Genomic DNA, 24,360 nt, shown 5'->3' with positions numbered 1-24,360 from the left:
TTATGAACCCTAACAAAAAGGCATGTCCTTGATCTGTTTCCACATTTCTGTCGGTGTGATCTCATTTGTAAATAGGACCTTTTGAAGGTGTTATTATAAGTTCAGTGTTGCCAACTGAATCAGGATGAATCCACTTAATGGAGGCCTTATAATGAAAAGAAACTGGAAGCGAGAAGTCATAGAAAGCCACAGTGAGAAGCAAGAAGTCAGTAGAAACCAGAAGAGCCGCCAGAAAAGAGAGAACATCACCAGTTACAGGAGGCAGAGACACAAGCCAACGAGCCCCAAGGATTGCTGGCAGCTAGCACCAGAATGCTATGGACTTTGGGGGAAAAGCAAGCCTCGCAATATCTTGATTTTTTACTTCTCTTAGCCCTCAAACTGTAAGTCAATAAATAACTTATTTAGGCCAACCCAATGTGTGATATCTGCATAGTAGCCTGATGAACTAAGACACCCAGGCAGCTGAGACCTGACATAGAAAATCCTATGGCCTTGTTTCTTTAAGATGAGTGCATAATGATACAGCTTTCACAAAGTGACTGTGTGATTGTGAAAACCTTGTTCTGATGCTCCTTTTATCTATGGTATGGACAGATGAATAAAAAATATGGATTAAAAATAAATAATGGACTGAACAAATGTTAAAATAAATTGGGTAGAGGGAAATACTAGTAGTCAATGAGAGGGAGGGGTATGGGATATGGTATGTATGAGTATTTTCTTTTTTCTTCTTATTTCTTTTTCTGGAGTGATGCAAGTGTTCTAAGAAATGATCATGGTGATAAATATACAACTATGTGATGATATTGTGAGCCACTGATTGCACACCAAGTATGGAATGTTCATACGTTAAGAATGTTCGTGTTTGTATGTTGTTTGGTTTATCGATAAAAATTTAAAAAATAATCCCATGGCCTTGTAAATAGATGCCACAACCATATTCATCATTGCCCAACTCAAAAGGGCTTGAGAATCCTTCTGCCTGTCATTGGGAAAGAACACCATCCAATTCTCATCAGCATTTATTTCAAATCTGGTGGTCTTTTAGCCCATCAAAATGCCCATCTATCTCACTCTTAGAAGACAAACTTACTCACCACTTGAGAATAGTGAGGAAAATATGCCTTTCAATTTTGTACCCCTTTCTGTAATCAGAGCCTGAGGTACTCTTCCCCTGCCCTAAACCAATGCTTCCATCTTTGTTCTTTATCCATTCTCATCTTATCACCAGCCTTGCTTAACCAATACTAGTGATGAGTACCCTGTCTTCTGAGTCTCTACTCTGCTTTGATGACACTACTTTCTTTTGAAGTTCATACCATTAGAATCTACCATCCACTATTTCTTCTTTTTCCCTAGTCAGCATCTCTAAACCCCCAATCTGTTTGATGTCATTCTTCTAAGGCATTCACTCCTGACTCACTGAAAACCTCTCCACTCTGTCTTGCCATCACGTTGGTAACTTCACCATCCTTGTGAGTGTACCTTTCTATACCCAGCCCTCGATCTCTGACCTTCTCTTTAAACCAATCTGTCCCCACATCCATCTCAGCCACCCACTCCCAAGATCACACACTTGACCTTGTCATCACCAATAATTACACCATGCCTCAAATCCCCTTTTCAGGCATGACACTTTTTGACTATCACCTCCTGTACTTCACGCGTATTGGTTCCATGAACTCGCAACATTTTTTGCTATCACATTATTGTAAGCATTCACTTGTAAACACTCTCAACTTTCTTACCCTTTTCTCCCTTCCGCATACTCACCAGGGAAAACACAATCCTGATTGAATCTGCTTTTGTGGTGATTCCATCCAAATAACAAAACATTACTCAAGAAAAATCACACAGATTGCACAAGTTATAGGCCATAAACATTGAAAAAGTATTCACACTACTAAGAAACCCTATTATCCTGGTTAATTTGCTTTTACACCTTCTTAGAGGACTACTTTATAGTTTCTCTCTCCTCAAATCTCGTCTTTCTCTCTGCTCTTGGCCAAAGGCCTTAGTTCATCTTTACGAGAAAAACAGATGCAATCTGAAGTTGATCCATATTTAAATTCCCAGCTTTGACTGCTCCCCTGAGCTCCACACTTATATTTCCAGCAGCAAACTGGACATATTCATTCAGCTGCCTAATTAGCTCCTTAAGCTTAGCATAACCAAATAGCACTCTTAATGTCTCCCAAAGAATACTTTCTTCTCCAGGTTTCCCAATCTCAGCAAATGACTCTGCTCTATACTTAATTGCTTATTAAAGTATTCAGAGTTTCCCAACAAGACCCCACTTTTAGTTGCCTCCCCATTATCCATCCTTCTTTTCTCCCTTACTAAAAGAATCAGAGTTCAGATGAACAATGTCACCAGCCAAAATATTCACCTTGCCAAACTCATTGACCATTACAAGTGGTCCTGGGAGCCCAGTAATGGCCAATAAGATGAATTCAGAAGTCACTGGGGTTTCCAAGGAAGCTTTTTAAAAGGGTATTGCTGCTTTTACTATTTCCCCTTTCTCCTTCATCTTGGTTAAACCAAAGATAAGATGCCTGGAGGTACAGCCCCCATGTTATGAGCAACTAGAGGGCAAAAGGGTCTAGGTTCCAACGAGACCCTTTTCATGGAGTGGTTGTCCTGCCTCATACTGCCTAGCCCTGATCTTTGGTACTTTTGTTCTTCCTTCTGTTTTTTCTCTTCCTTTTTGTGAAAAATAGCATATATACAAAAAAGCTATGAATTTCAAAGTACATTGCAACAATTAGTTATTGAACAGATTTCAGAGTTTGGTATGGGTTACAATTCCACAATTTTAAGTTTTTATTTCTAGCTGTTCTAAGATACTGGAAACTAAAAGAAACATCAAAATAATAATTCAGCAATCATATTCATTTGTTAGATCCGACCCTCTCTGTATAATTCCAACATCAGCTTTGATTTTTCACTCATTCTTTAGGGGTATTTAGGCTGTGCCCATTCTAACTTTTTCATGTTGTAAGGGGCTGTTGGTATAACGGGATAGGAGGATGGAACTATCTGATGTTCTGGAGAGACTGGCCCCTCTGCTCTTAAGGACTTATCTGGTCCAGGGACCCATCTGGAGGTTGTAGGCTTCTAGAAAGTTTTCCCTAGTACATGGAACCTTCGTAGAATCTTATATAATACCCTAGGTGTTCTTTAGGATTGGCAGGAATGGTTTTGGTTCGTTTGGTTACTTTCAAAAAAGTAAATCCCTATGTATTTGACCCACTGCAATTAGTTTTCTGTAATATGCTGCTGAATATAATTTTAAATGCTATAGTCTGTATATGATAGAAGGGCAAGGGAATCCTCATTCAGAACTAACTGTCTCATCAGAAGAAGGGTGTATACTTTTGCTGAGTTTTCATTCCAATTGGTTTACCAAAGAAAGAAATATCCAGAAGAAAATTCGTTTCTAAATTTATATTTTTTTCTTTTCCTACACTTAGGACATGGAGTTCTCTGGCTCTGGTTTTGAGTTGCCACAGAAATATCTGGGTTTATTTTCCCATGACTTTTGCCCTTATACACTTGGAAACTGGTGCTTGGGATTCTCACATGCTTATTTGTATAGTTTTTTCCCCATATAAATCTCTCCATGTGCACAGAGATGAAAGCAACCTTACTCCCATTTTCTTTAAAACAAACGTTTCTATAGTACTTACTATGTACTTTCCTAAGTGTTCTACAACTATTAACCCACTTAATTTTCATAACAATCCAATAGGGTAAGTACTATTTCCATTCTTAAGATGACAAAACTGAGGCAAAGTGAGGTTAACTGAGTGGCTCAAAATCCCATGGCTAGAACACGGCAAGCAAACTCACTGCCCTCCCCATCTCTACGTGGGACATGACTCCCAGGGATGTAAACCTCCCCAGCAACATGGGACAGAAATCCTAGAATGAACTGGGACTCAGCATTGAGGGATTGAGAAAACCTTCTCGACCAAAAGAGGGAAGAGAGAAATGAGACAAAATGAAGTGTCAGTGGCTGAGGGATTTCAAACAGAGTTGAGAGGTTATCCTGGAGGATATCTTTAAATTATATAGATATTCCTTTTTTAGTTTATAGTATATTAGAGTGGCTAGAGGGAAGTAGCTGAAACTGTAGAGCTGTGTTCCAGTAGCCATGTTTCTTGAAGATGATTGTATAATGATATAGTTTTTACAATGTGACTGTATGACTGTGAAAACTTTGTGTCTGATGCTCCTTTTATCTAGGGTTTGGACAGATAAATGAAAAATATGGATAAAAAATAAACAGATAATAAGGGAAACAAAGGTTAAAATAAATTGAGTAGATTGAAATACTAGTAGTCAATGAGGAGGAAGGTAAGGATTATAGTATATATGAATTTTTTCTTCTTCCTTTTTATTTCTTTTTCTGGAGCGATGCAAATGTTCAAAAAAAAATGATCCTGGTGATGAATACAAACTATGTGACAATATTGTGAGCCATTGATTATACACAATGTATAGAATTTGTATTTGTTTAAGGTTTACAATACAAATATTAAAAATAAATAATGACCAAAAAAAAGTCCCATGGCTAGAAAATGACACTGCAAAAATGAAAACCTAGGTAATCTAACTTCAGAATTTGTGTATTTACCCACTCTGCCATGCTAAGCCCAAACAAACAAAATACAAAAAAACAGAAGCAACCAATGGTCTTGGAGAAATGGAGCCCCTACTATGTTTAAAGTACTAGCTAAGCTGCAAAGTAATTCAGGCACTAAACAACAATAAAAAAATGCTTCCAGAGAGATCACAATAGAGCAGAGAGGGCAGAGCAACCTGATAATTAACTGAATGCAAAGCAGAATGACTAAGGGGTAAAATAAGGTAGGGGGAACGTGCTTAGATCATGCAAGGGGCATGTAATATTATCAGGATCAAAATTTCCAGGAAGCATCCAGAAATGTAGCTGATGTTAAGCCATGCCTCTGTCCAGGGTGTGATGGCAGCCCAAGAAACACTTCTCCCATAGTGGTTTAGAAGAAAGAACACTGGGCTAGGCTGTATGGCCCTAGTCTAGTCATTTTCTCTCTGGCATGTCAGCTTTAGCATCTGTGGAGGGAGGGGCTTGGCCTAAGAGAATGAGTAAGTTTACTTCCAGTTCTTACACTGGATAGCTCTGTGACATTGTATTTTTCATTATTGAGCTTCAGCCCTCCCAGGAGCTTCTGAACTATTTTTCAATTGTGAACCTTCCTTCTTGTCCATAAACATAATACTCATTCATCCTTTCTAATGCCTGCATGGTATTCTGCTGTATGGATCCTAATTTAGTTAACTGATCCTCTTAATTCACAGGGAGGTTGTTTCCAAATTTGCTGCCATGAGACTCTTAATGCCTGCATGGTTAAGCCCCTGTCCAATCATTTCCTCAGAATAAATTCCCAGGAGTGAATTTGTTAGGTCAAAGAGAAAGCAGAGCCTTTAAAGATTTTGGTATACATTGCCAAATTTCTCCCAGAAAGGTTGCTCCCATTTTCACTCCCCCTAGCAGTGTGTGAGGGTGCTTTTTCTCCATAATCTTGTCAATACTGACTTTTGTCATTTTATTGACAAAAAGACTGTTCTGTCATTTTCATTTCTGTTGCTTGGCTAACTAGTGATGCTATGAATCTTGCACAAGCTTACAAAATTGCTTAATTTTTATCAATACCAGTAGCAGGCAAACTTTTTCTGTAAAGGACCTGGTAGTATACTGTAGGCTTTGCACACTCATGTTGTCTCAGTCACAACTGCTTAACTCTGTTGGTGTAGAAGCAACCATAGATGAAACAATTTAAAAACGAACATGGCCACTTACCAATAAAGCTTTATTTACCAATCCAAGTGGTGGGCCAGATTTGGCTTGTGGGCTACAGTTTTCCAACCCCTGATCTCGGGTGTTTGATACATCTTTTCTTTATTTTTCAACCTATGGTTCTGGTGTTTAGCCTGTCTAACTTCAGCTATATCTTCAGACCCATTCGGTCTGTGGAGTCAGATACACGAGCCTGCAATCCTGCAATTGTCTTCCTTTCCCGGTCCTCTACCTTTTTTTTTTGACATGGGCAGGCACCGGGAATCGAACCCAGGTCCTCTGGCATGGCAGGCGAGAACTCTGCCTGCTGAGCCACCATGGCCTGCCCCTGGTCCTCTACCTTTATGTCAGCCCATTGGTGCTGCCTTATGGAGAGGACCAAATGCTGCCATAGTCCTCGGTACTCATTTCTATTTAGCCATTTTATGAAATAAAAATATAAGTGTATGGGAGGTGCAAGGCCAGTTTAGTGGTAGAATTCTTGCTTGCCATGTGGAAGATGCAGGTTCGATTCCTAGCCCAAAAATTGGGGGGGGGGGGGATATATGTATATATATATATATAATTGTATACAGCCTTTGATTTTTATGTTTCTGTTGTGTTTTTTCCTTGGAAGAAGATTATTTTCCATATTTTCAAAGAAAAAACTATGACTCATTCTAAAATATCTGAGTTTCCATATATCCATTATTTCCCTTCATCATATGTGGCATTTGCCATCATTTTATAGGTTAGGTTAGGTTTGTGAGGTTGGCTCTTGACAGATGTACATTTTCTCTTTGATACTCTGCTTATAATTAGGATGGTTGCCAGCAGGTAAAATATGAGGGCTCAGTAATGCCCTCATGACCTGAATCATTACATTTCCTCTAAGTACATTTAAATGAGAAAAAAAGAGAGTCACATACTTTCCCACTCAATTATATCTTTCGTTTTCTGTTAGGAAAACAATGCTTTATTAGAACATACAATCATAAGTATTCCAAAGGACGAAAATGACTAAATTTAAACTGATACTACATTGCTTAATTTATTCTTTAAAAAAGTTAAAACACTAAGGTAATGGTTTAAGAGGCACAGTTAACATTTTTTTTGACCATTTATCATGTGTCAGGACTATGTTAAGTACTTTTCAAGCATTAATTTACTTAATTCTGACAGCCTACAATGCTTAGACTAATCATGTCCCCAATTTATAGAAAAAGAAACTGATGTTTTAGTTCACACAGCCATGACAGTCCCAACTTTAAACTAGGAGCGTATGAGTTCAAGATCCATATTTGTATCCAGTATGCTAAACTGCTTATCTCAATAATTCTTAACCATAATTCTTAAAAATTGCCTCCCCTCTACCGTTATTAGTGGTAATTCCAGCAACCACTTACACAGGCTTGAAGGGACCAGGCCCTGTTCTGAGGACCCATTAATCTCCTGTTCCATTTCCATGCATTCTATTAATCTACCTGGAAACCTTCATTAGTTAGGTGCTTTAATTATCCCCATTTTTCAGATGAGAAAACCGAGGCACCAAAACGTTACATTAGTAAATGTCAGAGCCAAACTTGAAACCCAGGACTGTCTGGTGCATCCCAGAATCCATCCTCTTAGCTGCCATGTTTCAGTTGCAGGATATTTAGGAATCACAAGGAAACATGAAGAAGAAAATAAAGCCAGAAATAACCACTACTAATTGCAGCTTACCTTTACTCTTTCCATTGCCGGTTGAGGAACGTACAAATTATTCATATCAAATTTTTCTTCAGATCAGACCCTGGCATGGTTTTCTGCATCAAGAGCCCTTGCAAATAGCTTCCTTCCCATCTTGGACCTTATTTATAGCCAGCAAGTTTTCTTGCATTCTTCCAATGAAGACATCATGTTGCCTTCTTAGAACTCCCCACCACCTCTTTGACAAATGTGTTATTGAATTGCTTTTTATTCTGTAGGCAGATAAAGAGAAACACAAGCCTGCACCTATTTAAATACATACTATCGGGGAAAGTCAGCCATGTCTGTTAGGATTATTCTTCCATTCATGAGCGAGCAGCTCCCTCTCTCTTAACCTGGACAATTCACCCTTCAAAGCTGTCACCTAAGTTGCATGTAATATTTGTTAACTTGTCCCTAAGGAGCCCCCAATAATTTCTGACTCAACCTGATTTAGCAAGAGAGTTCTCAATAACAATCTAGGCTTATCAGCTCATAACTTTTTATGACACACTTAAAAAAAAAAATAACAGTTTAAAACATGGAAGAAAGAGCCCAGAGCAGATTGCAATCTGTATGGGAAGAACCACCTCCTAAGACAGTAGCTGAGCATGCTGGGGTGCCAGGGCAGTTTGATGTACAGAGGATATTTTGTGACATGATGCATGCATGGGGACTATTTGGTGATACATTTTTAAGGTGTGCTGCCACACCTACATTAGAGCCCTCTTTGCCTGTGTTACCCAGTAAAAGTCCTCCCAGAGCTGCTCTGAGAAATACCTCACAGTGGAGGTGTTGGCTTAAACAACAGGAACTTATTGGCTCACTGTTTTGGAGGCTCCAAGACCAAACTCAAGGGCTCACTAGGCCATACTTTCTTCCCAGAGTTAATAGCATTCTGGTGGTGGCTTGCCACAATCCTGCACTTGCACCTCTGCCCTTATCACAAGGCCTGTCCTTGGTCTCCTCCTGTGACTTCTCTGATTTCTGGCTTCTACCAGTTTCTGGCTTCAATGGACTGACGGCATGCAAATTTCCTCTCTTTATAAGGCCTCCAGGGATATGAATTAAAACCTATCCTGATTCAATTTGGCCTCATCTTAACTAATAACATCTTCAAAAGGTCCTATTTACAAATGGGTTGACACCCTCAGGAACACAGATTAATACTGAGGACATGTCTTTCATGGGACCACGTGATCCAGTCTACCACGGATCCCTACCATCACTAAATGTGCTTACACTTCAATCTCTGATTGAGCTGGGGTTGTACACAAGGGGCCATTTTTCTGACAATGCCAGGTTGTTCAAAATGAGACCTAACGCAATTGAAATGGGGCATTGGGACTGTCACAAGGAGGAAAGTTGCAAAAGGAACATTCAATAGTGAGAATCTTAGTTATGTCACAAGAAGAGGTGACTTCTCTGACAGTGGCCTGTTCCCCTTGTTCCCAGTCAAAAGCCTTTGGCAAGAGGGTGCAAGGGTAGTTCAGTAGTAGAATTCTCACCTGCCCTGCAGGAGACCCAGGTTTGATTCTCGGTCCATGCACTTCCCAAAAAACAAACAAAGAAACAAAAGTTCAACAAAATGGTGCTGCAATAAAAGGATACTCATATGGGAAAATAATGAAATGTGACCCCACCATGCAGCATACAGAAAAGAAGCTTTTCACAATGGAGAAGAGACAAAAGAGGAGCAGCGCAGAGGCACTCATGATGGCTTGGCCAGAATTAAGCTGTCATGCTTTTGGCTGACAAAATATAATCTGCTTACCATCCTGCCAAATAGGTATGGCTCCCCAAAGATGTTAACTATTCTATTTTCTATACATACACCTCTCTAGATTTAAGAGCCCAAGAGGCTACTTTATTGTTTGAATTTCAGGGAGCTTGCAGATCAATTCCAATGTGTCAGAAAATCCAATAAGAAGAGACACTGGAATTTATGTATTTATTTAAAGCCAGCTGCTAAACAATCATATGCATCTTACTTATAATCACCCACTGGAGTTTATAAGATATTAGCCACAGCAGATTGCCTTTTTGAGGAGATGGGAGAGTAAATTAAATTCTACACGGCTCGTAGCAGTTTGTCTCTCTGACAGCCCAAGATGAGAAGCCAGGATGGCACTGTTATCCACGGAGGCAGAGTTTGCTGTTGTCATATGTGGATGGACTTTCTTTTTCACTACAGCAAAAGGGGAGCACAGTTAAGGAACAGCAGCCTGAAATCGGTCAGCTAGCAGAGGTCTTCTTTGTATGAAGTAATTTATTCGATACTCTAGGGCTATAAAAGCCCAGAGCAGCATCCCAGCTCTCAGGAAGTTGGACGCCCAACTGAAAATATACATAACACCACAGGACAGACTATGCTCACTGCCAAAGGAGCCCCATAGGTATTGTCGGAGTTTTAAAGGAGAAAGAAGTTGCACCTTCTGTATAACTAGGGAAGGCTTCTCAGAGAGGAGCTGATGTAATATGGGGTCTTAAGAAGGGGTAAAATTTGGGAGGCAGGGAAAGGGGGGAGAGAAGACATTTAGGTGGGGAAACTGTGTGGGCCAAGGCACAGAAGTGGGAGTGCCCAAGACACGTTGAGAGAAGAACAATGGTTTCATCTGAGACAGAGAGTTGGTTCAGGGGGAAATGAGGGAGATGAAGCCAGAGGGGAGGTAGAGGGCAGAATGTTCTAGTAGGTTCTGACTTAGAGTCACAGTCATCATCCCTGGAATATGCATGCAGGAATCTTGACACCTCAGGGCTCTCCTGAACCTCCAGCGTTCCGAGAGAATCTTGGGCTCCCCACAGTGTGATACACCAATTGGCTCCCCAAGGGCCTGCGAGAGTGAAGGGAGATTCAGGTGAGACACCTTTCAACAGGTGGTCATTCACTAAAAATTCCACCTACCCTTCTCTTTCCTTCATCACCATTTTTTAGATAAACACTCAGAAACAAAGAAATTTCAGAAAATCCTCACCCCACACATGAAACTAAGTAAAGCATGGGGAGTCTTCTTGCCAGTCTTGCAAGGAGGCGCTTCATTTCATTGTGCACTAAATTGGACTCCTGCTCTTGACCAGTGTTTTAGTTTGCTAAAGCTTCCTGAATGCAGAGTGCCAGAAATGGACTGTTTTTTTTTTTACATGGGCAAGCACCGGGAAACAAACTGGACTGGCTTTTAACAATGGGGATTTATTAGCTCACAAGTTACAGATTTAAGGCTGCCAGAATGCCCAAATTAAGGCATCAATAGGAAGATATCTTCTCTGAAGAAAGGCTGTCAGCATCTGGGACACCTCTGTCACACAAGAAGGCACAGGGCCAGCATCTGTTGGTCCTTCTCTCCAGTGTCCATTGCTTTCAGCTTCTGGCTTCAGTGTGTCTCTCTCCACTTCTCTGAGAGTTTCCTTTCTCTAAGCTCTCTTTGGGTTTTTCTCTCTCTATGCTCTCTCCAAGCTTCTCTGGATATTTCTCTCTGAACTTTCATAAAAGTCTCCAGTAAAGAATTAAGACCCACCCTGTGTGGGGTAGGTCATGTCTTGATTGAAATAACCTAATCAAAAGGTCCCACCCACAATAGGTCTGCACCCATAGGAATGGATTAAAAGAACTTGGCCTTTTCTGGGGTACATAACAGCTTCAAACCAGCACAGGCAGGCACTGGGTGACAACAACAAATGAAACAGACAGGACCCAAGCCCTCGGGTCACCTACAGACCTCTGAAGACAACAGATACTCACCCAATTAATATGTAATATTAAACTGGTTAGCATGTATATAAAAACTGGGGAGAAATATGGGGGACAAGTTTAGTGAGCTATTAGGGACTAGAATGGGGGCTCCAGAGAAGGCGTATCTGAAGAAGTGTCCATTAGGCTAAGATCTGAAGAACAAGCAAACATCAGCTTGCTGTTCACCCTCTGTCCTGGGGAACCCTCCTTTTGTTGTCTTGATGACCTTTCTACGGAGAAGACAGGATTTCTGACTAATTCCCTGAAAGCTGATATGGTCTCCATAGCATGAGTTGAAGCTTCAAATATTTTTTCTCCTCTGAATACACAGACACCTTCCAGATCCCAAGACTTAGTGAAACAGGCAGGCCCTCGGTATTTGCAGATGCCTTGAGGAGTCTTTAAACAAGGTTTGGAAGTTAACCTGGCACAGGTTGACCTCTGAGCTGTCAAATCTCATAACATCTTTTCTTTAGTCAATCCTCATCCTCACTGACATTCTCACCTCTTTTCTGAAACTTTGTCTTTCCATGGTTGCCATGACATTGTATCACCCCTGTTCCAACTACTTCTCTCCTGTCTGCTGTTCCTCCTGCTGCGTCAGTTAGAATTAAGCTTGACTGCAAGCAAAAGAGATTTACAATAAGAGCAGCTTAAATGAGAGAGAAGTTCATTTCTGTCTCATGTAAAAGTCTTGGGATTGGCAAACCAGGATTGGTATTAGTGGATCCACAAAGCTGTCTAGAATCCTGACCCCATGCAAATCTCCAGTGACCTACTTTTAGGGTGCAGCACTCATTCTCATGGTCCAAAAGTGCTGCTAGAAATCCAGCCTTTCACAACTGAATTCCAGGAAGCAGGATGGATGATAGAACATAAAATAAGGGGACAAACAAGGCATGCTAAATATATATTAAGACAGGCTCTTGAAAGCTATTAATGACACTTATCTTTAAATCACTTGGCCAAAACTTAGTCACACGACAAGGGAAGGATTATATAATTTTGCTTCTAGCAATTATGAGCCCACCTAAAAAATTGGGTTCTATTACAATGGAAGGAGATGATAATGGATAATAATGGGCAAACACTGGTCTCCATTACATGTCAATAGATGTACACATTTTCAAAGAATTTTGACTTGCCCCTCTTCTTTTACTGTTCCATATTTGGTAATCTCATTCAGCTATGGCCAGGGTGCAGATGAATTTTCTCTCAAGCTCAGCCACTATATTTCCAGTCTTCTGTTTGTATCTCCACCTAGATGCTCATAGACTTCAAACTCAACACCTCCAGAATATAAATAATTAACTTCCTCCCATTCTACTTTGTTCTCAAGTGTTCCTTTTTTTTTTTTTTTACTTTAATTGCCTCACCACTCCCTCCCCACCCCATTACTCATCACCCAGAGTAGAGTCCTTGCTCTCGAGCTTGACTCCTCCTCCTCAACTCCCTCCACATACTATCTGTGACTAAGCCCCTATTGCATCTTGCCTGGCCTCCTGTAGTGGCTTTTTGATGGTTTCAAACGCAATCCTTTAATCCAATCTCCCTGACAGTTGGTGGCTTGATTAATGATATTCACTTCTGGAATTGGGTGCTTCCATCTCTTTCTCCAAAACATTTATACATTTCTCTATTACAAATACAACCAATACACCTTAGCCCAGCTCTCAAGTTTTTCTAGAAAATGATCCCAAAGTCTCTTTCATACAACAAATGTTAATTGAGCTCCAAGTGTGTGCCAGGCTCTGTTCCAGGTTTAGCATGCATCATTGAAGAAAACAGATATACTCTAAGCCCTCACCTTTGCGAAGCTTATATTTTGTCTTTCTACTGTTCTGTCTAACAGTTCTCTTCAAATACCCTTTATTCCAGGTAAAATGAGTCATGGGCTGTGTCCATACAGGGTCCATCCTTTCCTCATGTTTTTCACCCTATCTGGGAATATTCTTTTGTTTATTTCTCTAGAGCACAGCTTCTCAACCAGGGTGATTTGGCCCCTCCAGGGATATTTGGCAACATCTAGAGACATTTTTGGTTGTCACAACAGGGAGGTGCTCTTGGCATCCAGAGGGTAGAAGCCAAGGATGCTGTTAAGCATCCTGCAATGTCTAGGACAGCCCTCCACAACAAAGAAACTGCTATTCCAAATGTCAATAGTGCTGAAGTTAAGAAGCCCTGCGTTGTAGCCAAGTTACACCTTGCCAGCTAAAGTGTCACCTTCCTGAAGCTCCCAAGAGCCCTTCTCACATTCCCCTTCACATCAAGCTATCACCTTCTCCACTGGACTCCCGAGTGTGCTATATATAGCTTTTGATGGCTCCCAATCACTTTTCATTTGGCATGCTTGTCTGTCATCAACCCTACCGAGCTGTACTAAGTCCAGAGGGATGCACTTATGCCAGATTCATCTCTGAGTTCTCAGGGGCTAGCGTGGAGCTTAGCCTACAACAACAACAAAAACTCTTAAATATTTGTTTAATGGAGGAGCAGGAAATATTCAAGTATCTGTCTCTTCTTCCAAACTGTAGTTCCTAGGAATTGGGGAACCTGAAGTTTCCTGCTTCAGAGGAGAACCTGCCAGGCTGCTTTGGGCCATACCTGGATGAGACTCAATTGGCATCATGCCCCAGGAAAGACTCTGCCTCTGCCATCCAGAAAGGGAAGATGCCAGTGGAAAAAACCACTGAACAATAATGGCAAAGAATGTGACTCTGTGTGCCCACAGAGGCTGCCTACAAAAATAACTGGAAGCCGGAAAAGCCTCGGGTTGGATGGCAGCCTGGCCAGGTTTTTAAGCGGGTTAGGGCAACAAGTAACCTCAGCTGCCCTCTGAATCTTAACAGAGCAGAAACCAGGATTGTGCCACTAGTCCCTAAGGACCAGTTCCTGGTCAAGGACCCACTCAGCCATTCAAGGCCATCTCTCCATGAGGCCCAAACAAGGACACACTGTCAGATGAGGGTCAGGATTGAGTGCCAACCATCTCTCCTTAAGTCAATCTTTTTTGTCCAAGTTCTTGAGCTTGCTAGATTAAGTGTCTTGGCAGGCCCATAAAATTGTTGAATCTAAAGAAGCCTTCGCTATCATCTTGGGCTCCTACTCAATCCACGTGTGCCAGCTTCTCTTCTCAAGCTGCTTTGGAGCAAGAAGTTCTGCTCAGCACTATTTTTTTTTAATCTGCCTGGCAATTGAAATGACAAAAATATCTGCAGAGTCCCCACTCTGAATCCCTGAAAGCAGGCACAGGGAGCTGTGGAGCTTTGGCAAAAGAAATGATTGAAGTCAAGTGGGGGAAAAGAAAATGGTTCAAACCTGTAGTCAAAGCCTAAAGTCACAGAGCTTCAGGGAACACTTAACTATACTATTCCAACAGGGAGTAGCTGTCACTTATCCAAATGAATGTAGTGCAGACCTTAAAATTAATAAAATAGAATAACCAGTCTACTAAATTATTTCTTTCAACTACCCACCTGATCCTTTCCATGTCTGTAATCCAAGCATGAGGGTGGGGTTGGATGTCGGGAAAGGAAGAGGCAGGAAGGAAACTCACTGCGGTCTTTACCTCCTTATACACAATTATAGAGCCTACGTCAAGGAGAAGATGTGCTTTTCAGGGAGCTGATATGGTAGTACAGTGCCCTGGACTACCTGGCCACCTTCCCTCTTTAAGGTTCGGCCACAGAATGAGACACCAACTCCAAGCTCTAACTCAGCCTGTCCAGTAGGAATATTATGTGAGTCACGAATGCAAGCTACACATAGGAATTTTAAATTTTCTAGTAGCTACATTAAAAAAACAAAAATAAATAAATGAAATACATTTTAATAACATATTTAACCTAATACATCCAAAATTATATCATTTCAATGTGGAGTCAATATAGGGAATGTTATTAATAAATAATTCACATTATTTTCACCACACTGTCTTTAAATTTTGATGTGTATTTTACACTTACAGGACAACTCAATTTGAACGAGCCACACTTCAAGGGCTCATCTAGAATAGCAGTCCTAGAATAATCAGTACTTTCACAAGAAGTTGCCCCTAGGCATCAATGTATCAGAGAATCAAATGGGCACTAGAATAGCACCTGAAATATAATGAGATGGAGAAGTTCTTAAATTTAGTAGAACTCCTCTCCAGGGGAACCCATACCATACGTGATTGGAAGAAATGCTGTGAAAAGCTTCCTGTGACAAGGATAAGTGCAGAGGATGAGGTAGGAAAACTCCCAAGAAGAATGCTGGGGCAACACAGATTGATTGATAACCTTGAACCACTCAGGGATTTCGCTGACATTTGAAACTTGAAGCAATCTTTAACTACTTTTCTTGGGCCAAGACAGAGGGCACAAGTAGATATAACAACCACAAGACGCTATTACTGGAAAAAATGTAAAAATTAAAATGTTTAACAAGAAAACATTAGGGAAATTGTGAACTAACTATATGAAAGAATATTTTGCCATAATTAAAATGCCATTTAGACACATGGGGATATATGTTATATAGAATTTTGAGTGGGGGAGAAAGGAAGGATTGAATATACTTATCAGTACGAGATGATTTATATTTAATAAATGCAAAGAGAAATGACAAAGAAGAAAAGAAATATGCTAAAATGTTGCCATTGTTTTTACTGGGATGTAGCATTATGGGTGATTTTTCAGGACTTTCCAGTGTTTTCTTAATGAACTTGTATTACTTTCATAATTGGGGAGAGGAATCAAATTTTGAAAAACAATGACTCACATGGCAGAATTCCCTCAGTTCAATAGCTACTTAATTATGTGAATGTGTTTTTAGTGTGTATACATATGTACATATACAAATATCTTCAGACTTGCATGTACATGGATGTATGTGTATCTTCCTGAGCTGTCTCTTAAGTCTGATTCCAGCCTTATGCTCAGTAAATTGTGAGTGAAGACAATCTCTTTCCACTCTAAAATTATTATTTCCGTGGGCTGGAATAATATTCAGTGACCATTCTGGCCTCATTTCTAAGTCCCATGTCCCCAATTGCTTTTTGAGAGACAATATCTCTCATGAATATTTTCAGATAAGAGTAGAATTTTTTCTCCTTACATTTTATTTGTAAATAAGGCAAAAATTCACCTCTGATCTCTAAATTCTCTTCTTAAAGAGACCCAGGGTGTTCATGCAGCCAAAAATTAAGACACATCACTTTCCTGACATCTAATCATATCAGGTTAACTACACAGCTTTTTAGAGGATCATTTTCCAGTAGCCTATTTTATGTTATAGGATTTCGAAGGAGAGCAAAAGTTGACTGAATTGAAGTAGAAAACTTAAACTATTCATTAAAAATCTCCAAGTAATGTTAGAAAAGTTTTCATCATGAAGTATTTAAGACTGCAACATATTCAGCTAAGAGACATACACTAGGAAGACTGTATAAAAGAAAATCATATATGTGAGAAATTTCTTTTTTCATCAATATGGTAGATTAGATACTCTGAATAACCCCTCAAATAAAACAGCCCCTATTCTCACTAAGAAGCCATTTTAAATTTTATTTGAACATAAAGCTGTCATAAAGTAAAGACTATATGGATCTCCATAATGAAGTGAAACCAGGAACTCTGGGAGTGCCAAAGCCAGCATTCTCACTGTTTTTTGTTTGTTTGTTTGTTTGTTTTTTGCCAAACCAATAATCCTTGAGCTTCTGCTTTAGTGACAAGACATAAAGCCCAGGATATACCAGAACAGAGGAATAAAAATGAGATTCTACAAAAGCTACTCCTTGAAAGGACTTTACTCACAGTAAAGCTCCACTGAACAGAAAAGAGCAGAAAGGAAATTTACTATTTCAACTCTGTGACTAGGAGGAATGAAACTAAAAACTCCCTTGAGAGTTCATAATCACAAATCAACCTTTACATAAGTTTATGGTCCAAATTCCAGTTATTTATGTAGTATGAAAAAAACAGCAAAAAAAAGTTCTAATTGGTAACGTTCCAAAATGACTGGCAAAAGAAAATACAAGTTGTCAAACTCAACCAAAATACTCTCCATAGATAAATTTCCAATAAAAATGGGCAGCTCACAATAAAAAAATTTAAAAACATAAGAAATAAGGCATCATTTATTGTCTTTAAATCATGGGTTAGGTTTCTAGACTAGCCATCTCAGTGAGGACAGATTAAAAATTTTGATTTAAAAAACATTTGGGGTTCCAGGAAGATGGTGGAATAGGAGAGGTCGAGTCCACCCTGCTCCAAGGAACAGCTAGAGAGGGGACAGGAAGGTGACTGAGACAGTGATTCCAGGGTGTAAGTGACCTGGGAGAGTCTTCTACACCACATAGGGAGGCCCTGGCTGCCAAAGCTGAAGAACTGAGAAGCAGAGAACCAGAGACCACCCAGCCAGTGTAAAAAGCCTAAGATGCCTCTTTTCAAATGGTAACCCAGAGCCCTCGGGAGTGTAGATGGGGAGATGGTGGCTAGGAAGTAAACCAAGCCATGCTTCCTGACTGTGCCACCCTTCTGCAGCCCCATGACCCATGTCACATCCCTGAAGGAGAAGAGAAGAGTAAAGGGCTAGGAAGATTAGTTGAGGATATAATGGGGGAAAACTTCCCAACCCTTATAAAGAACACAAATATGCAAATCAAAGAAGCCCAACAAACTTCAAATAGAATTAATTCAAATAGGCCTTTCCCAAGACACATACTAGTCAGTCTGACAAATGTTGAAGGGAATCAGAAAATTCTGAAAGTGGCAGGGAAAAACAATTTACTATGTATGAGGGGAATCACATAAGACTGAATTCAGACTACTCAGCTGGGCCTATGGAAGTGAGAAGGCAGTGGTATGATAAAGATCCTGAAAGAGAAAGACTTCCAGCCAAGAATTCTGTACCTAACCAAATTGTCCTTCAAAACTGAGGGAGAAATTAAAATTTTCACAGACAAACAAATCCTGAAGGAATCTTTCAGCAGGAGCCTGACCCTACAAGAAACACTAAAGGGAGTTATGCAGGTTGAAAATAAAAGACAGGGGAGAGATGTTTGGTGGAGAGCACAGAACTGAAGAATACCAGTAAGAGTAGCTTACAGGATAAAAAGAGAAAGAGGGAAAAGAATATATAAATCTGACAAATAAAATCCAAAGGGTAAGATAGTGGATTCAAGAAATGCTTTTTCAATAATAACTTTGAATATTAATGGACTAAACTTACCAATTAAAAGATACAGATTGGAAGAATGGATTAACAAATATAATCCAACTATCTGCTACTTACAAGAGACTCATTTTAGAAACAAGGATACAAATAGATTGAAAGTGAAAAGATGGAAAAAGATGTTCCAAACAAGTTGTAACCAAAAGAAAGCAGGGGTAGCTATGCTAATATCAGACAAAATAGACTTTAAATGTAAAAACATCATGAGAGACAAAGAAGGACACTATATATTAATAAAAGGGACAATTAACCAAGAAGAAATAACAATCTGGGTGGGCAATGGTGGCTCAGTGGCAGAGTTTTCACCTGCCATGATGAGACCCGGATTCGGTTCCTGGTGCCTGTTCATGTAAAGAAAGAAAGAAAAAGAAGAAGAAGAAGAAATAACAATCATAAATGTCTATGTTCCCAATCAAGGAGCTCCAAAGTACATGAGACAGACACTGGCAAAACTGAAGGGCGCGATAGACATTTCAGCAATCATAGCAGGAGACTTCAATGCACCACTCTCCTTTATAGACAGAACAACCAGACAGAAGATCAACAAATAAATAGAGAAGTTGGACAACTTAATAAATTAATTAGACCTAATAGACATATATAGGTCATTACCAGGATATACATTCTTCTCTAGTGCTCATGGAACATTCTCCAGGATAGACTATATGCGGGGGCACAATGCAGGTCTTTATACATTTAAAAATATCGAAATTATTCAAAGCACTTTCTCTGATCACAATGGAATGAAGCTGGATATCAATAACCACCAAAGAATAAGAACTTTCACATATATATGGAGATTAAATAACACACTCTTAAACAACGAGTGGGTCAAAGAAGAAATTGTTAGAGAAATCAGTAGCTATCTGGAGATCAATGAAAATAAGAATACAACATATCAGAACTCATGGGATGCAGCAAAAGTTGTGCTGTGAGGGAAATTTATTGTCCTAAATGCTTATTAAAAACAAAAAGGAGGTCAGTAGCTTAGCAGGCAGAGTTCTCACCTGCCATGCCAAAGACCTGGGTTTGATTCTTGGTGCCTGCCCATGTGAAAAAAGACAAGAAGGAACAAAAATTGGGGTTTAACTGCTCCCCTGGAGGAACTTGAGAAAGAACAGCAAAATAATCCCAAAGCAAATAGAAGAAGAGAGAAGAGAAATAACAAAGATTAAAGCAGAGTCAAATGAATGGGAGAGCAAAAGAACAATAGAAAGAATCAATAAAACCAAAAGTTGGTTCTTGGAGAAAATCAATAACGTTGATGGGCCACTAACAAGACTGACAAAGAAAAATGGAGAAATGATGTGTTCTAGTTTGCTAACTGCTGGAATGCAAGGTACCAGAAATGGAATGGTTTTTAAAAAGGGGAATTAATAAGCTGCTTGTTTACAGTTCTAAGGCTGAGAAAATGTACCAATTAAAGCAAGTCTATAGAAATACTCAATCTAAGGCATCCAGGGAATATATACCTTGGTTCAAGAAGGCTGATGAAGTTCAGGGTTTCTCTCTCAAGTGGAAAGGCACACAGCAAACATGATCAGGGTTTCTCTCTCATCTGGAAATGAACACAATGTTGTCTGCTAGCTTCTCTCCTGGCTTCCTATTTCATGAAGCTCCTTGGGAGGCATTTTCCTTCTTCATCTCCAAAAGTCTCTGGCTGGTGGACTCTCTGTTTCTCATGGCTATGTCATTCTCTGCTCTTTCCGAATCCCCTCATTCTCCAGAATATTTCCTCTTTTATAGGATTCCAGTAAACTAATCAAGACCCACCCAAATGGGTGGAGATACATCTCTACCTAATTCAGTTTAACCACCACTGTTGATTGAGTTACATCTCCAGGGAGATGACTAATTACAGTTTCAAAAATCAAATGCTTCTGCACCTCAAAAGACTTTGTCAAAAAGGTGAAGAGGCAGCCAACTCAATGTGAGAAAATATTTGGAAATCACAGATCGGACAAAGTCTTGATATCCTCTATATGTAAAGAAATCATACAACTCAAAAACAAAAGAACAAAACAATCTAACTATAAAATCGGCTAAAGATAGGAATAGGCATTCTCTTGAAGAGCAAATACAGATGGCTCAAAAGCACATGAAGAGATGCTTATTTTCATTGGCTGTAAGGGAAATGCAGATCAAGACTACAAAGAGATACCACCTCACACCTATAAGAATGGCTGCTATTAAACAAACAGGAAACTTCAAATGTTGGAGAGGATGTGGAGAAATTGGGACACTTACGCACTGCTGGTGGGAATGTATAATAGTACAGCTTCTATGGGAGATAGTTTGGTGGTTCCTTAGGAAGCTAAAGATTGAGTTGTCCTGTGATACAGCAATAGCACTACTCAGTATATACCCAGAAGAGCTGAAGACAGTGAAACAGATATTTTCAAACTGATGTTCACAGCAGCATTATGCACAATTGCTATAAGGTGGAAACAATCCAAGTGCTCAACAACAGATGAGTGGATTGACAAAGCAAATATACATACAATAGAATATTATGCAGCAGTAAGACAAATCGGGGTACTGAAGCACACGACAAGATGGATGAGTCTTGAGGACATAATGCTGAGTAAAATAAGCCAGACACAAAAGGATAGATACTGTATTATTCCGCTTTTATGACCATAGAAAAGGTAAAAGCAGAGATTTATAATATGGAATATAGGGGACTTAGAGATGCATAGAACCTAGAGATGGGTAAACAGTTAGCTAATGGGTTAAACTCAAAAGTAAGGGAATAGATAGAAGTGAAGGCAGTTCTGTAGTGGGTCTAGCAGCAATACTATCATATTAAAGGTGAACATGATTGAAAGGAGTTGTATAGACTTATGTGTCCTATTAATTAACACTACAAATATGACTAAGTTTTTTTATTATTTTTATTAATTAACGGAAAAAAGAAATTAACCCAACATTTAGAAATCATACCATTCTATATATGCAATCAGTAATTCTTAACATCATCACATAGATGCATGATCATCATTTCTTAGTACATTTGCATCAGTTTAGAAGAACTAGCAACACAACAGAAAAAGATATAGAATGTTAATATAGAGAAAAAATAAAAGTAATAATAATAGTAAAAACAAACAAAAAACAAAAATAAAAAAACAACTAGACAGACAAAAACAAACAAAAACCAAAAAAACAACAACATCAAAAAAAACACATAGCTCAGATGCAGCTTCATTCAGTGTTTTAACATGATTACTTTACAATTAGGTATTATTGTGTTGTCCATTTTAGAGTTTTTGTATCTAGTCCTGCTGCACAGTCTGTATCCCTTCAGCTCCAATTACAGATTATCTTACCCTGTTTCTAACTCCTGCTGGACTCTGTTACCAATGACATATTTCAAGTTTATTCTCGAATGTCGGTTCACATCAGTGGGACCATACAGTATTTGTCCTTTAGTTTTTGGCTAGACTCACTCAGCATAATGTTCTCTAGGTCCATCCATGTTATTACGTGCTTCATAAGTTTACCCTGTCTTAAAGCTGCATAATATTCCATTGTATGTATATACCACAGTTTGTTTAGCCACTCCTCTGTTGATGGACATTTTGGCTGTTTCCATCTCTTTGCAATTGTAAATAACGCTGCTATAAACATTGGTGTGCAAATGTCCGTTTGTGTCTTTGCCCTTAAGTCCTTTGAGTAGATTCCCAGCAATGGTATTGCTGGGTCGTATGGCAATTTTATATTCAGCTTTTTGAGGAACCACCAAACTGCCTTCCACAGTGGTTGCACCATTTGACATTCCCACCAACAGTGGATAAGTGTGCCTCTTTCTCCGCATTCTCTCCAGCACTTGTCATTGTCTGTTTTGTTGATAATGGCCATTCTGGTGGGTGTGAGATGATATCTCATTGTGGTTTTGATTTGCATTTCTCTAATGGCCAGGGACATTGAGCATCTCTTCATGTGCCTTTTGGCCATTTGTGTTTCCTCTTCTGATAGGTGTCTGTTCAAGTCTTTTCCCATTTTGTAATTGGGTTGGCTGTCTTTTTGTTGTTGAGTTGGACAATCTCTTTATAAATTCTGGATACTAGACCTTTATCTGATATGTCGTTTCCAAATATTGTCTCCCATTGTGTAGGCTGTCTTTCTACTTTCTTGATGAAGTTCTTTGATGAACAAAAGTGTTTAATTTTGAGGAGCTCCCATTTATTTATTTCCTTCTTCTGTGCTCTTGCTTTAGGTTTAAGGTTCATAAAACTGCCTCCAATTGTAAGTTTCATAAGATATCTCCCAACATTTTCCTCTAACTGTTTTATGGTCTTAGACCTAATGTTTAGATCTTTAATCCATTTTGAGTTAACTTTTGTATAGGGTGTGAGATATGGTCCTCTTTCATTCTTTTGCATATGGATATCCAGTTCTCTAGGCACCATTTATTGAAGAGACTGTTCTGTCCCAGGTGAGTTGGCTTGACTGCCTTATCAAAGATCAAATGTCCATAGATGAGAGGGTCCATATCTGAGCACTCTATTCGATTCCATTGGTCGATATATCTATCTTTATGCCAATACCATGCTGTTTTGACCACTCTGGCTTCATAATATGCCTTAAAGTCAGGCAGTGCAAGACCTCCAGCTTCGTTTTTTTTCCTCATGATACTTTTAGCAATTCTGGGCACCCTTCCCTTCCAGATAAATTTGCTTATTGGTTTTTCTATTTCTGAAAAATAAGTTGTTGGGATTTTGATTGGTATTGCATTGAATCTGTACATCAATTTAGGTAGGATTGACATCTTAACTATATTTAGTCTTCCAATCCATGAATACGGTATGCCCTTCCATCTATTTAGGTCTTCTGTGATTTCTTTTAGCAGTTTTTTGTAGTTTTCTTTATATAGGTTTTTTGTCTCTTTAGTTAAATTTATTCCTAGGTATTTTATTCTTTTAGTTGCAATTGTAAATGGAATTCGTTTCTTGATTTCCCCTCAGCTTGTTCATTACTAGTGTATAGAAATGCTACAGATTTTTGAATGTTGATCTTGTAACCTGCTACTTTGCTGTACTCATTTATTAGCTCTAGTAGTTTTGTTGTGGATTTTTCCGGGTTTTCGATGTATAGTATCATATCGTCTGCAAACAGTGATAGTTTTATGTCTTCCTTTCCAATTTTGATGCCTTGTATTTCTTTTTCTTGTCTAATTGCTCTGACTAGAACCTCCAACACAGTGTTGAATAATAGTGGTGATAGTGGACATCCTTGTCTTGTTCCTGATCTTAGGGGGAAAGTTTTCAATTTTTCCCCATTGAGGATGATATTAGCTGTGGGTTTTTCATATATTCCCTCTATCATTTTAAGGAAGTTCCCTTGTATTCCTATCTTTTGAAGTGTTTTCAACAGGAAAGGATGTTGAATCTTGTCAAATGCCTTCTCTGCATCAATTGAGATGATCATGTGATTTTTCTGCTTTGATTTGTTGATATGGTGTATTACATTAATTGATTTTCTTATGTTGAACCATCCTTGCATACCTGGGATGAATCCTACTTGGTCATGATGTATAATTCTTTTAATGTGTTGTTGGATACGATTTGCTAGAATTTTATTGAGGATTTTTCCATCTATATTCATTAGAGAGATTGGTCTGTAGTTTTCTTTTTTTGTAATATCTTTGCCTGGTTTTGGTATGAGGGTGATGTTGGCTTCATAGAATGAATTAGGTAGTTTTCCCTCCACTTCAATTTTTTTGAAGAGTTTGAGGAGAGTTGGTACTAATTCTTTCTGGAATGTTTGGTAGAATTCACATGTGAAGCCGTCTGGTCCTGGACTTTTCTTTTTAGAAAGCTTTTGGATGACTAATTCAATTTCTTTACTTGTGATTGGTTTG

General features: G+C 39.1%; 1 long non-coding RNA gene across 2 annotated transcripts in view; it reads right to left on the bottom strand.

Annotated features, from left to right (window-relative positions):
- LOC143669050 (uncharacterized) overlaps positions 1-24,360 on the bottom strand; it is a 71,286-nt gene that overhangs the window by 6,669 nt on the left and 40,257 nt on the right. Inside the window, exon 3 of one of the 2 annotated variants that reach the window (XR_013168670.1) lies at positions 7,547-10,386. This is a non-coding gene — a long non-coding RNA (uncharacterized LOC143669050). Of the gene's footprint in view, positions 1-4,400; positions 10,387-24,360 lie in introns of those variants that run through there. The other variant, XR_013168668.1, reaches the window with a different exon arrangement.

The sequence above is a fragment of the Tamandua tetradactyla genome, chromosome 25 (genome assembly GCF_023851605.1).
Source record: "Tamandua tetradactyla isolate mTamTet1 chromosome 25, mTamTet1.pri, whole genome shotgun sequence".
In the NCBI taxonomy this organism is placed as follows: domain Eukaryota; kingdom Metazoa; phylum Chordata; class Mammalia; order Pilosa; family Myrmecophagidae; genus Tamandua; species Tamandua tetradactyla.
The sequence above is the reverse complement of the archived record's forward strand: the minus strand, read 5'-3'. Positions and strand labels throughout refer to the sequence as shown.